We start from the raw sequence: 10,089 nt of genomic DNA, 5'->3' as shown, positions 1-10,089 counted from the left end.
AACATTTTTTCTAGGATTAGCGGAATTATCTACCATGGCTGCATATGGCTGCCATGGATGTTGGCTGCAATTGACTATTTCGATTTAGGTAGCTTTGTATACATCATGAATTCAGATTACAACACGGATTCAAGTTAAATGGAACAAGAATGTGTGCCTCATTCTTTTTCTATCTTTGCTTGCATCTCTCACATTTTCTGAACAAGAAATGGTACATCATCTCTTGGTTGCTTTGGCCTCTAATTTTCTAGCGTTAAGAACACAATCAGGCAAGTAATAGTTCTTCATGAATGCTCATGCTGAATCAGCCTAGAAAAATTAAAGCATTCAACACTGATTTTCCTCAGAGAAAAAAAATACATTTTGCAAGTAGACACAAAGAGGTGCTGCATGCAAGATTTGTTCCTTAGGGGAGGGATCAACATACATAAGGCAATTAGTTCATCACTAAATTATGGAGGCAAGAAATACGTCAAAAGACTGCAGTTTGGTATACTGATTAGAAGTGCAACACAAATGCAGGAGTGGGCTCGGGACAAACTAAATATCGCATGTGATGTAGAGAGAGAGCTTCCACAGAGTGACTTACCAACGCACAGGCAGAGGCCATGAGAAGGCGAAATCAAGACACCACCACCTTGGAATATAGAGCAAGCTGAGCATAAATATATCACAACAAAAGTTAATTTCCAAGAGAATGCAAAGGGAGCTACAAATTCGTAGACATAAACAAGTGGTTCAGACCCAAAATAGAATGGTCATCTAAGTAAATTGAATTAGGATCTGACGGTCTTACTTCATATGATAATCTCATTTGATCTACAACTCAGTTTTCTGGTGTGCCATCCAGATCCTAGATAGAGCGGTGTATATTCAGGTAAAGGAAGAACAGAACCTGCATCAGTTAGCAAGAGACAGAATAAACAGAGCAGATCGAGAGAGAAAATAGGATGGATTGTAGATTATGCTCAAGCATATACAAAATTGACTCTTTGCGGTACCTATCAAGTATCTCAAAGCTCTCATCTGCTGCTTTTCCCCATATCTTCAGAAGCAGCAACTGCAGGCTGATGAAAGATATACAAATCTGAGAAAAAAATAACTTAAAAGATTTGTTCTCCAACAATTTAGGCAAAACATAAGAGAGTAGCCACACATGCAATCTTTGTTTCACAATAACAAACAGCAAACAAGTAACAGAAAAGAAAAGAATGTTCAGTAATTAGTCTTCTGAATATTTAGGATCTCCAATATTCAGCTGAACGTAACTCAATAAGCATTGAACATCTCCACACTAATATAACCTTCCTTGCTGCAACCGCAAACATAAATTGTGCGAAAAAATATTTGGCACAAATGATGCTGCAGCATTTAAAGAAAAGGGAACTGCCATTTGAGTAGAATCCATTAATTACATGCGCTGAATCTAATTCAGCTAGTGAAATGAAATAGAAGCCTTGACGTCCACATATATATAAGCTGGTGTTTTTCTTATATAAACCACTTTGACTACCACTATGTTCCATTCTTTATTGGCACACACGCACATGTATGATATGTGGTAAAGACACAACAACAGAACACCAGATTCCCAAAATATCATCATGGTCACACGTTATGCCCAACTGAAATAGTATGAATTTCCTATTATTTAAATTTTCAAAAGCATACAATATTTTCAGTTGAGAGAGCTCAAAAGAGCAAGCCATGCTTTTGCCGCCTTTACTAATTTGTTTTATAATACTATAGCCAGTCAATTATACGCTCAAGACGAAGCACTCGCAAATATAATTGAAAAAAACACAAGTATATAAGGTGAGATCAAACCAGCAAGATTTTAGCAACACAGATAAATAACAAATTTCTATAGCAACTGGTAAGTACCATAACAAGAAAAAGAAAGCGACCTCACTGGTCTCTTCCGGGACGAGCTCATCAACGCCTACTGTCGCCCACCACCGTGGTCGTCCGTACCGGCTCCGTCTTCTCGCTGGAAAAAAGAATAAACACAGATTATGCAAAGAATTGGAAAATCATCTGCAATAATATTTTCTCACTAACGAACTTACCAATTATTAAAGCTCACTTGCACCGTCTCTTCCTGAAACTCATGTTGATGGCTTGCCCTCTCGGTGAAGTATGCCACAGGGCATCAGAACACCTCCTCCGAGCCAGAGGATGCAACACTACAACTGAAAGAACATAATATGAAGTACTACATGTGCTGACATATTTCAATAAGATAGATGTATAGAAAAGGCCAAGATCAGAAATAATATATGCTCAATAACTCCCTTCTATCTATATCCAGAGAAAGAAAGTATTGTATAGGAGATACCATCATAATGAAGAATGTTGAGGCAAAACGTAATTAGCAATGCATCACCTATGTCGTTCCTACATACTCAAAGAAAGCAATGTCTGTTTTTCACATTTACAAAATGCAACCCACACAAAAGTATACCACTAATAACAATTCACCCAAATGGAACACCATACCTGCAAAATCTGAAGATCTTTCTTCAACTCGGGCGTGATGGTAGGCGCCCAACCAATTTATGAGTTCCCTACAGACATTCAAACATACTCCCCTTTATATTCAACTTTCTATGAACTATAAAAGGAAAGTCACAAACTGGGAACCAAGTTACTGCAGGGTGATGCAACTCCATTGCAACATGAACCAACCTCACAAATTTAACACTGCTTTTACCACTCACTTTCCAACGAATGCGGTTCACCGTATGTGACATGTTTAGGCATGCTTTAACTTAATAGTCCGAAAATCTTTTAAGCTCACCATTGTTCAACATTATGGTAGCCAATTGTCTGAATTGTACTTAGATCGCCACCAATCTTAGGCTCCATCCAAGCAAAGCAATTTTCCATGAAAACTCAAACTGTTAGCCAGCTTTAGTTGTCTAAATAACATCAGCAAGCGCGACACCATTCTCAGCATCAGCAATTAAGCCCCTTTGACATTGTTCTAGTTTTACCTATAGCACCCAAACTCCAAAATATTACAAATTTATGGATGTCGGCTGTAGTACACAGTACATACAGCAAATAGCAAATCCTATGCCTTGATAGCCTCTTACATGAACCAAACTGAACTTAACATTTTGGAAATAGGTGTCCATTATAATAGATGATTCTGCACTTCATCCAACATCAGTGGTAGGTCGCCATTAATTACAAAATTCTTGATGAAAGCATTGCACATGGAGAGACAAAAGGGGATGGTGCACAGTTACATAGGAAATAATTTATCTGCAACAATAAGCATAATTTCTACCAGAGATCTAAAGGAGTAGATCTAGGGATTAAAATTATCCAGAAAATTAGAGAGAGAGAGAGAGAGAGATATGAACCTGTTAGTGGAGCAGACGCCCTTGAGGTCCAGCACCGACCTGTCCAGCCCGGAATCAGCACAACCAGCACGTGGGGAAGGATGGAGCGGCCACCGCCTTGCCCCTTCGCCTCTGGTAGTCGCCGGAGCGGATCCGCCCCGCGCCGGCCCATCTTCGGCCGCGCCCGCCGCCTCAAGTCGCCACCGTTGTTGGAGATGCGCTCCATGGCGCCGTCCGACGACCATGGCATGGAGGAGCCGCGACGACGGCAGCGACCCAAGGCGACGGCTGATGCGGCCCCACCTGCTCTTCGCACCGCGACGCCCGCGACCGGCGGTGACCATCGCCTCCCGGTGCTCCACGCAGCAGCCCCGCAGATGCTCTCCCGATGCGGTTGCATCCTGCTTGGGAGGAGGAAAGGCGGCAACGCGGGTTGGGGGAGGAGGAGAGGCGGCGGCGTGGGTTGGGGGAGGAGAACTCGGCGGCGGCGGCGACTCTGCCCCGCTCGTTGCTCGAAGTGCGCCGCTGCTGAATCCGTGCTCCACCTCCGTCCCAGTGCCGCCCCTCACTGCTCCTCCACCTCTGGCGCTCGGTAGGTCGAGGACGGCGGCAGCTCGGGGTCACGGAAGAGGAGCGAGGGGGCGAGGCACTCCGACGGCGGCGGCTCGGGGAGGAGAGGAGGCGCGGGGGAGGAGGGGATGAGGAAGTGGAGGGGGGTATCGGGTCGGATCGGGAGTGGATTGGCTGGTTTCTCGATCTAGGTTTTTACCCCAATTTGTGATCTGGGTGACCTGAAACAAGGAGCGTCGCTGCCTCTGTCCGCTGGTCCCGCACACGTCTGGTCCCAGCCGTCAGTGACCCATCCAGAAGAGACCACCGGTGCAAAACGAAACTACTACATCCGACGGTTGCTGTGAAAAGTGGGACTCAAAAATTACTGTTGCATGTGGATTGGACGACCCAGATTCGTTTGCCCCTTCAGACCCCCTGGTTGAGAGGGTAGTCTTTGAACATTTATAGAAGTAATTGCTCGTGTTAAAAAATATATATTGCATGTGATGTCTTTTTTTTTCTGTAGATGCATACTATTTTTCGATTAATTGATATCATCCTACGAGGTAGAAATATAATATATTTTACTTAATGTGTGTTAGTGGCCTTACATATTGATAAAATGTTCCGAGAAAACAAGCAGATTGATTCTGGTCACCTGCTCCCGTACGGAAACTGTATTAACAAGGTAGCTAGCAGCTCCAACACCGGTCGATTTCGACTCTCTCATTTAACCCAAGTGCATGCTCTCACGTAAAAAATCGATATGTGTTGCGGCCAGCGAGTGAGCAAAAGGTGTACTACTTAAGCTAATTAATCAACACATGCTAGTAGCTCCAACGCTGATCGACTTGTTGCTAGCTAGTGTTATATACCGATCCATCAGTTCTGTGCGCAATATATATTACTGGTGCTAAAAGCTCCACAATTAATCACCAAAGCTAGCAATCTCCAATATTGTACATACACCTACGAACACAAATTATTGGGCATCCTCTTCATTGGACCGTGAGTCGCTCATCTCATCAAACCTTTCAGGCGGCCCAAACAGATGCAAAAGACTACTAAATACACAAATCGTTGGGTATTCTCAATATATGTGTGATGCGTATGGTTCCTTACATGATTATTAAACAATGATCCGTGTAATTAGTACATAAGTGATGCTAAAGCTATATTTAAATCCCGCTGTGTATTTTCAGATTTTTAGATCTCCTTTAAGTGCACTAATTCCCAGCACAAATCCGATCTTCATTTATGTACATGCCCGGCCTAAAAAAGGAAAACAATATACGGTATCGATTGGCACACAACAAATAGTACCGCACACTATTTGACGTCCTAATTAATTACGTGCTGCTTGGAGAGGGAGGCTTGTATCGGTGCAAGGAATTTCTCCGCCAGTACAAGTTCAGGTCATCACATAATGAATGTATATAACTATATACTTGTATTCTGTAATTGGTATCCCTGTGATATTAATATATACTCTTTGTCGAAAAATATATCTTTATTCTCAACTTGATCATGACACACAAACATTATGACATTTTTATTATCAAAAGGAATTATCCATCCGCAGATCATGCAATATATTTGCTAGAGCTTAGACGGGAGGCGGCAGTGCATGAGTACTCGACGCCGCCACTGGATCTAGGGGAGAATACTTGGGACATTCAGTCGTGCACTCTTCTTCTGAATCATAGCACTGGCTATTAAATGGACAACAGAAGAGGCAATGTGGTGGGGTCAGGCATCCCTTATCACCCCTACACAGTCCGGGTATATGGATCTTAACGCTTCCCACGTCTTCCAATATTCTGCCTGTGAAAAAAAATTGATATTCGTATTAGTCTATGTTTATAAACTAACTAGTTCATACAACATACACACAAACAAATACACAATCTCACTCAGAAAAAACCATAAACGTACACTTGTCAAGAAATGTATGAAAATCATGCATAGCATGTGAGATTAACGTCTTGATCATCAAACATTGGTGCTGCAAAGACAAGTCAGGTGAAGCATCAAAATAGGTCTACAAATCTGCAACTTACACTGCACATGTGTAGCGAACCACGTGAGAAGAAGCACTGAGAGTATGATCGATGTATGATGGAAGCGGCGGTTCCTATACTGGTCCATGGAGAAATTACTAGGCAGCCTTGTTTGACACTAGTTTGGAGCAGGGCAGGTTTTCTGAGAAACAATGACAGGTAATATATACCCAACGATCGACGTGAGGTACATCGGCAAAGAAGTAAGGAAAAGCGTGCAATCCAATTAAACACATATCTTTGAAATCACGCTCATTTATATTTTTGATCCTTCTATATCTGTAAAGATAACTTCTCGGCTAATCCGTTTATTAATGCGATACGATTTGATAGTCCATACACCGCTAGGGATCAATTCTAATTAAGACTAGCCACAATAAAGGTTTCATAGATAATACGATGCATTAAATGTATGTAAAAAAGCTAATGTGTCACTACAATTAGTATCATAGGTAGATATTGTATCATGACATGCACAACTAGAAAATAAATGTCAAATAAATCTTGTATCGATTCTATAAATCAATAAATAGAAGAAAACTACTCCCTCCGTTCGAATTAGATCGACGCGGGCTCAAGCACAAAGTACACAGGGGTTAGTAGTATATATCCCGCGTCGATTAATTCAGGTCAGAGGTAGTACAAGATACCATGCAATGGAGGTGGCGGTCGGTTTCCATAGATTCAATCTGCTTGTCGTGACCGAATCTCGCCTGATTTGCTATTTATCTCGACCACTTCTGTCTTGCAACGATTTGATTTACTTTGACATCAACGAAATTTGATGTAGTAGCAGACTTTTCTAGCTAGAAAATATATCACCGCCATTGGCAATTTGCACGTATGCAAAACCATATATAGCACCTGGATGCGTGCTCGTTAACTTGGGAATCATAAAGCGCTCGAGTGTGTTTGTATGTTCGTTCGCCCGACTCGATCCATCTAATTACCCTGTTTTCTTTTTTTTTTGGTCGCTTTGCCAAAAAAGAAAACAAGATTGAAAGCAATCCAATCTTTTCCGTATCCCTATGGATATTCAAAGAATGGCGAAAGAAACATTGGCAGGTTGCCAAATCAAACGTGTAATGACTTGCATTATATGCAATCGCAAAATGTGATCTTCCTTCCTTGTGTGTCTCACTGTCTCAGTTCTCACTAAGGCGGGGCATCCTTTCAGTGCTGGATGGATACTTCCAGAGAGAAGTTTGACGACGCAGTTAAATGTGCACGAATATGGCTATGGATATCACCTCTGAGCACATCCGGCAATTACATCGCATTGCAGGTGCTTTTTACAGATGGGCCAATAAAAACATGTTCAATGGCAGGAGCTTAACTAGACGTTTACTTGAAGAAATATATGAAAATTAATCCTACCGTGTATCAGGATAGTTCAGAGCTTCAACGCGGGTTCACTAGTGGGAGGAGCTTGTTTCTCTAACTGAATCACTCTGGATTTCATGCCGCAGGCCAAATCCTAAGCAAGTGTCTGGAACATAGTTTTGCCTCAACGCCTTGACATAAGAGCCCATAGGCAGGGATCATACAGCATAACAGACCATTGGTCAGGAAATATATCCCAGCGCCAGGGTCTTAGCGTCCCACGTTGTGCATGCCCTAAGTGGACACGCTCATGGCTGTTCATGGGCTCACCGCTTGTGCATGCTTAATTTAATTGGACTACAATTTTGTTCACTTGATCCTTGTCTAGCTAGTGCCACGGCTTCCGTTGTGCCCGTTTAATTCGGCCAAACAGCAACCGCAATCAAGCATCACCACATTAGTTTAGCAGTTCAACTAAACTAGCACTAGTAGGAAACTGCTTATAGGAGTCACCAGGTTCATGAAGTGAATTTTTTTTGATGAGTCACAAATAATATCGGTGGTGTAGCGTCTTTTAGTGCGCCACCGGTATTGGAGTACTAATGACACGTCCAAATTTTATAATAGTGGAAGAAGATTTGGATGATTTCGGCCCACGGTTTTTTCTCACACATTGAAACCTAAAAAAATTGGTGTGATGCTTTTTCTTGCACATATGTGATAAGAGCACATTGGCTTTCTCCTAACTATTTGCAGAAATCAGCTAGTACTTGCACTACCTGTGTGAGAGCACCTAGAACTTGTCCTCACTTCAGGTGGAATATTCTCCATATATGTGAGTGATCCTTAAGTCATACTTTGATCCTACTATTTGTTTTGGATTACATTTAAATGCAGTAATTATCAACACAAAGCCAATCTTCAATTTTGTACGCGTGCAGCTAAAAAAACAAGGAAAATACATCTAGTATCGATTGGCACACAACGAGTAGCATTGCATATCGTTTGCACTTATATAATCAAGTCCTAATTATTTTTGTGTTGCTTGGATAAGGAACCTTGCATGAGTATAAGGATTTTCTCCATCAGTAAATTCAGCTCATGACACAAACTAATTTAACAATAACGAAGGTAGATAATTATATAGCTTAATTCTCAACTTATGACCCACAAACATTATGAAATTTGTTATTATCTAAAGAAATTATACATCAGCACATCATGCATTATTCTTAAAATACTATATAATGAGATTAGACGGGAGGTGACAGTGCACAAGTACCCAACGGCGTCGCTAGGTCTAGGGGAGAAGTCTTGGGACATTCAGCCTTGCACTCACCCATTGATAAATAGCACTCTTTGTTTAGTATACAACACAAGATGCAATCGGGGGTGGGGGGGGGGGGGGGGGTCTCGCACGCGAAACCACGGCGACACATTCCGGCAGGTAAATTGATCTTAACGCTTTCCACATCTTCCAGTATTCTGCCTGTGTAACAGAAAACAACTTATTATTCATATTAGTCTCCGTTGACAAACTAAGTAGATTCATACAATCATACAACAACATACAAGTACACAATCACTCAGAAGAGGTGGAAACGAGAGTTGGTTCCTATAACTTGTTCATGGAGAAATTACGTCTATGGCAGAGTTGGTTTTCTGAGAGTAGGTACTTTCTGAGAGAGGTATACACCCAGCCCAGCAATCGACTTGGGGTAATCTGAAGCACGAATTATTGTGGCGGCAACAATAGATCATCACCACAAACGTTACCAAAATAAGCCAAATAAATTATACCCTCCACTTTTTTGCATTACTAATTACCGAAGGCTCCAGCCCTGGATCCCAGGAATCAGCCCCATGTCTCTCATCCCCAAAAATCTAGTATTGCCCAAACAGGCCAGGATCGACGAACAGCTCTGAAGAGTGAAGAAATACCGAAAAGCGGAAAAAGAAAACGCCAGAAATCAAGAGCTCTTACCTGACGAAGGCACCAGCGCGGAGAGGGCGAGCAGCAGCGCAATGGAGGCACCAAGGCTTAGGAACAGCAGGCCCGGTCTGACCGCCATGGCCGATCGAGAGCTTGCTCAACAACCGGCTGCTCACCCTGATCACTCCCTCCTCCAGTCTGTGCTTAATTTGTGCAGAAGAAATTTCAGAGAAGTGAGTGGGTTAGAGAGAGGAGAGCTTTGTGGCGTGTTCGTCGGATTTGTTGCGCGCGGCCGTGTCTGTTCGGGGTACACTGATAATATATGCAGATAGGGTTGAGCTATTCTCGTGGAAAGCTTTTCCCCTCTTGCTTCCGCGGGAGTGCAAGAAGCTAGCCGCTAGCTTCTGGATCACCATTACTGCCATCCATGTTTCTTGTTTCATTTTTTCCTTTCATTGTTGCGGCTCTGCCTCCCTGTTTCCACGATTATGTGAAAGCTTGCTGTCATATCTTTTTCATGAAAGATTTCTTGTCCCATTCAACCACTGCATTGAATCTAATTTTACTGAGGCTTTACTATTACGTAGGGACCGAAATGGTGGTACATTTGCACCAGTTCAACTATCTCCACTTAATAAAACTAATCAATTTGGTAAAATCTAATGAAGCCACATATCCCAATGAGCAGCATGATGACAAATTATTTATCCCCACCGCCTTGGCTGGTCGTCAATCCTCACTGCTACTTGCTGATCCCTAGCATCATTTTTTTTTTCCCGATAAAGCCTAACACCATACTTGTGTTCCCTAACAACAAACATTGCCAACAAACTTGCCGAGTGACATTACCCAAAAGGAAAACAAGCGCCTG

At 42.3% G+C, this 10,089-nt stretch overlaps 1 long non-coding RNA gene across 1 annotated transcript; it reads right to left on the bottom strand.

Annotated features, from left to right (window-relative positions):
* Window positions 1-828: 828 nt before the first annotated feature.
* Window positions 829-1,991, bottom strand: LOC124661731. Its single transcript, XR_006990276.1, has 3 exons — window positions 1,908-1,991; window positions 1,002-1,060; window positions 829-895 (listed from the first exon to the last, which is right to left on the bottom strand). It is a non-coding gene; the product is annotated as an uncharacterized LOC124661731 (long non-coding RNA).
* Between the last annotated feature and the right edge of the window lie 8,098 nt (window positions 1,992-10,089).

This window comes from Lolium rigidum, chromosome 6, assembly GCF_022539505.1.
Source record: "Lolium rigidum isolate FL_2022 chromosome 6, APGP_CSIRO_Lrig_0.1, whole genome shotgun sequence".
Taxonomy (NCBI): Eukaryota; Viridiplantae; Streptophyta; class Magnoliopsida; order Poales; family Poaceae; genus Lolium; species Lolium rigidum.
The sequence above is the reverse complement of the archived record's forward strand: the minus strand, read 5'-3'. Positions and strand labels throughout refer to the sequence as shown.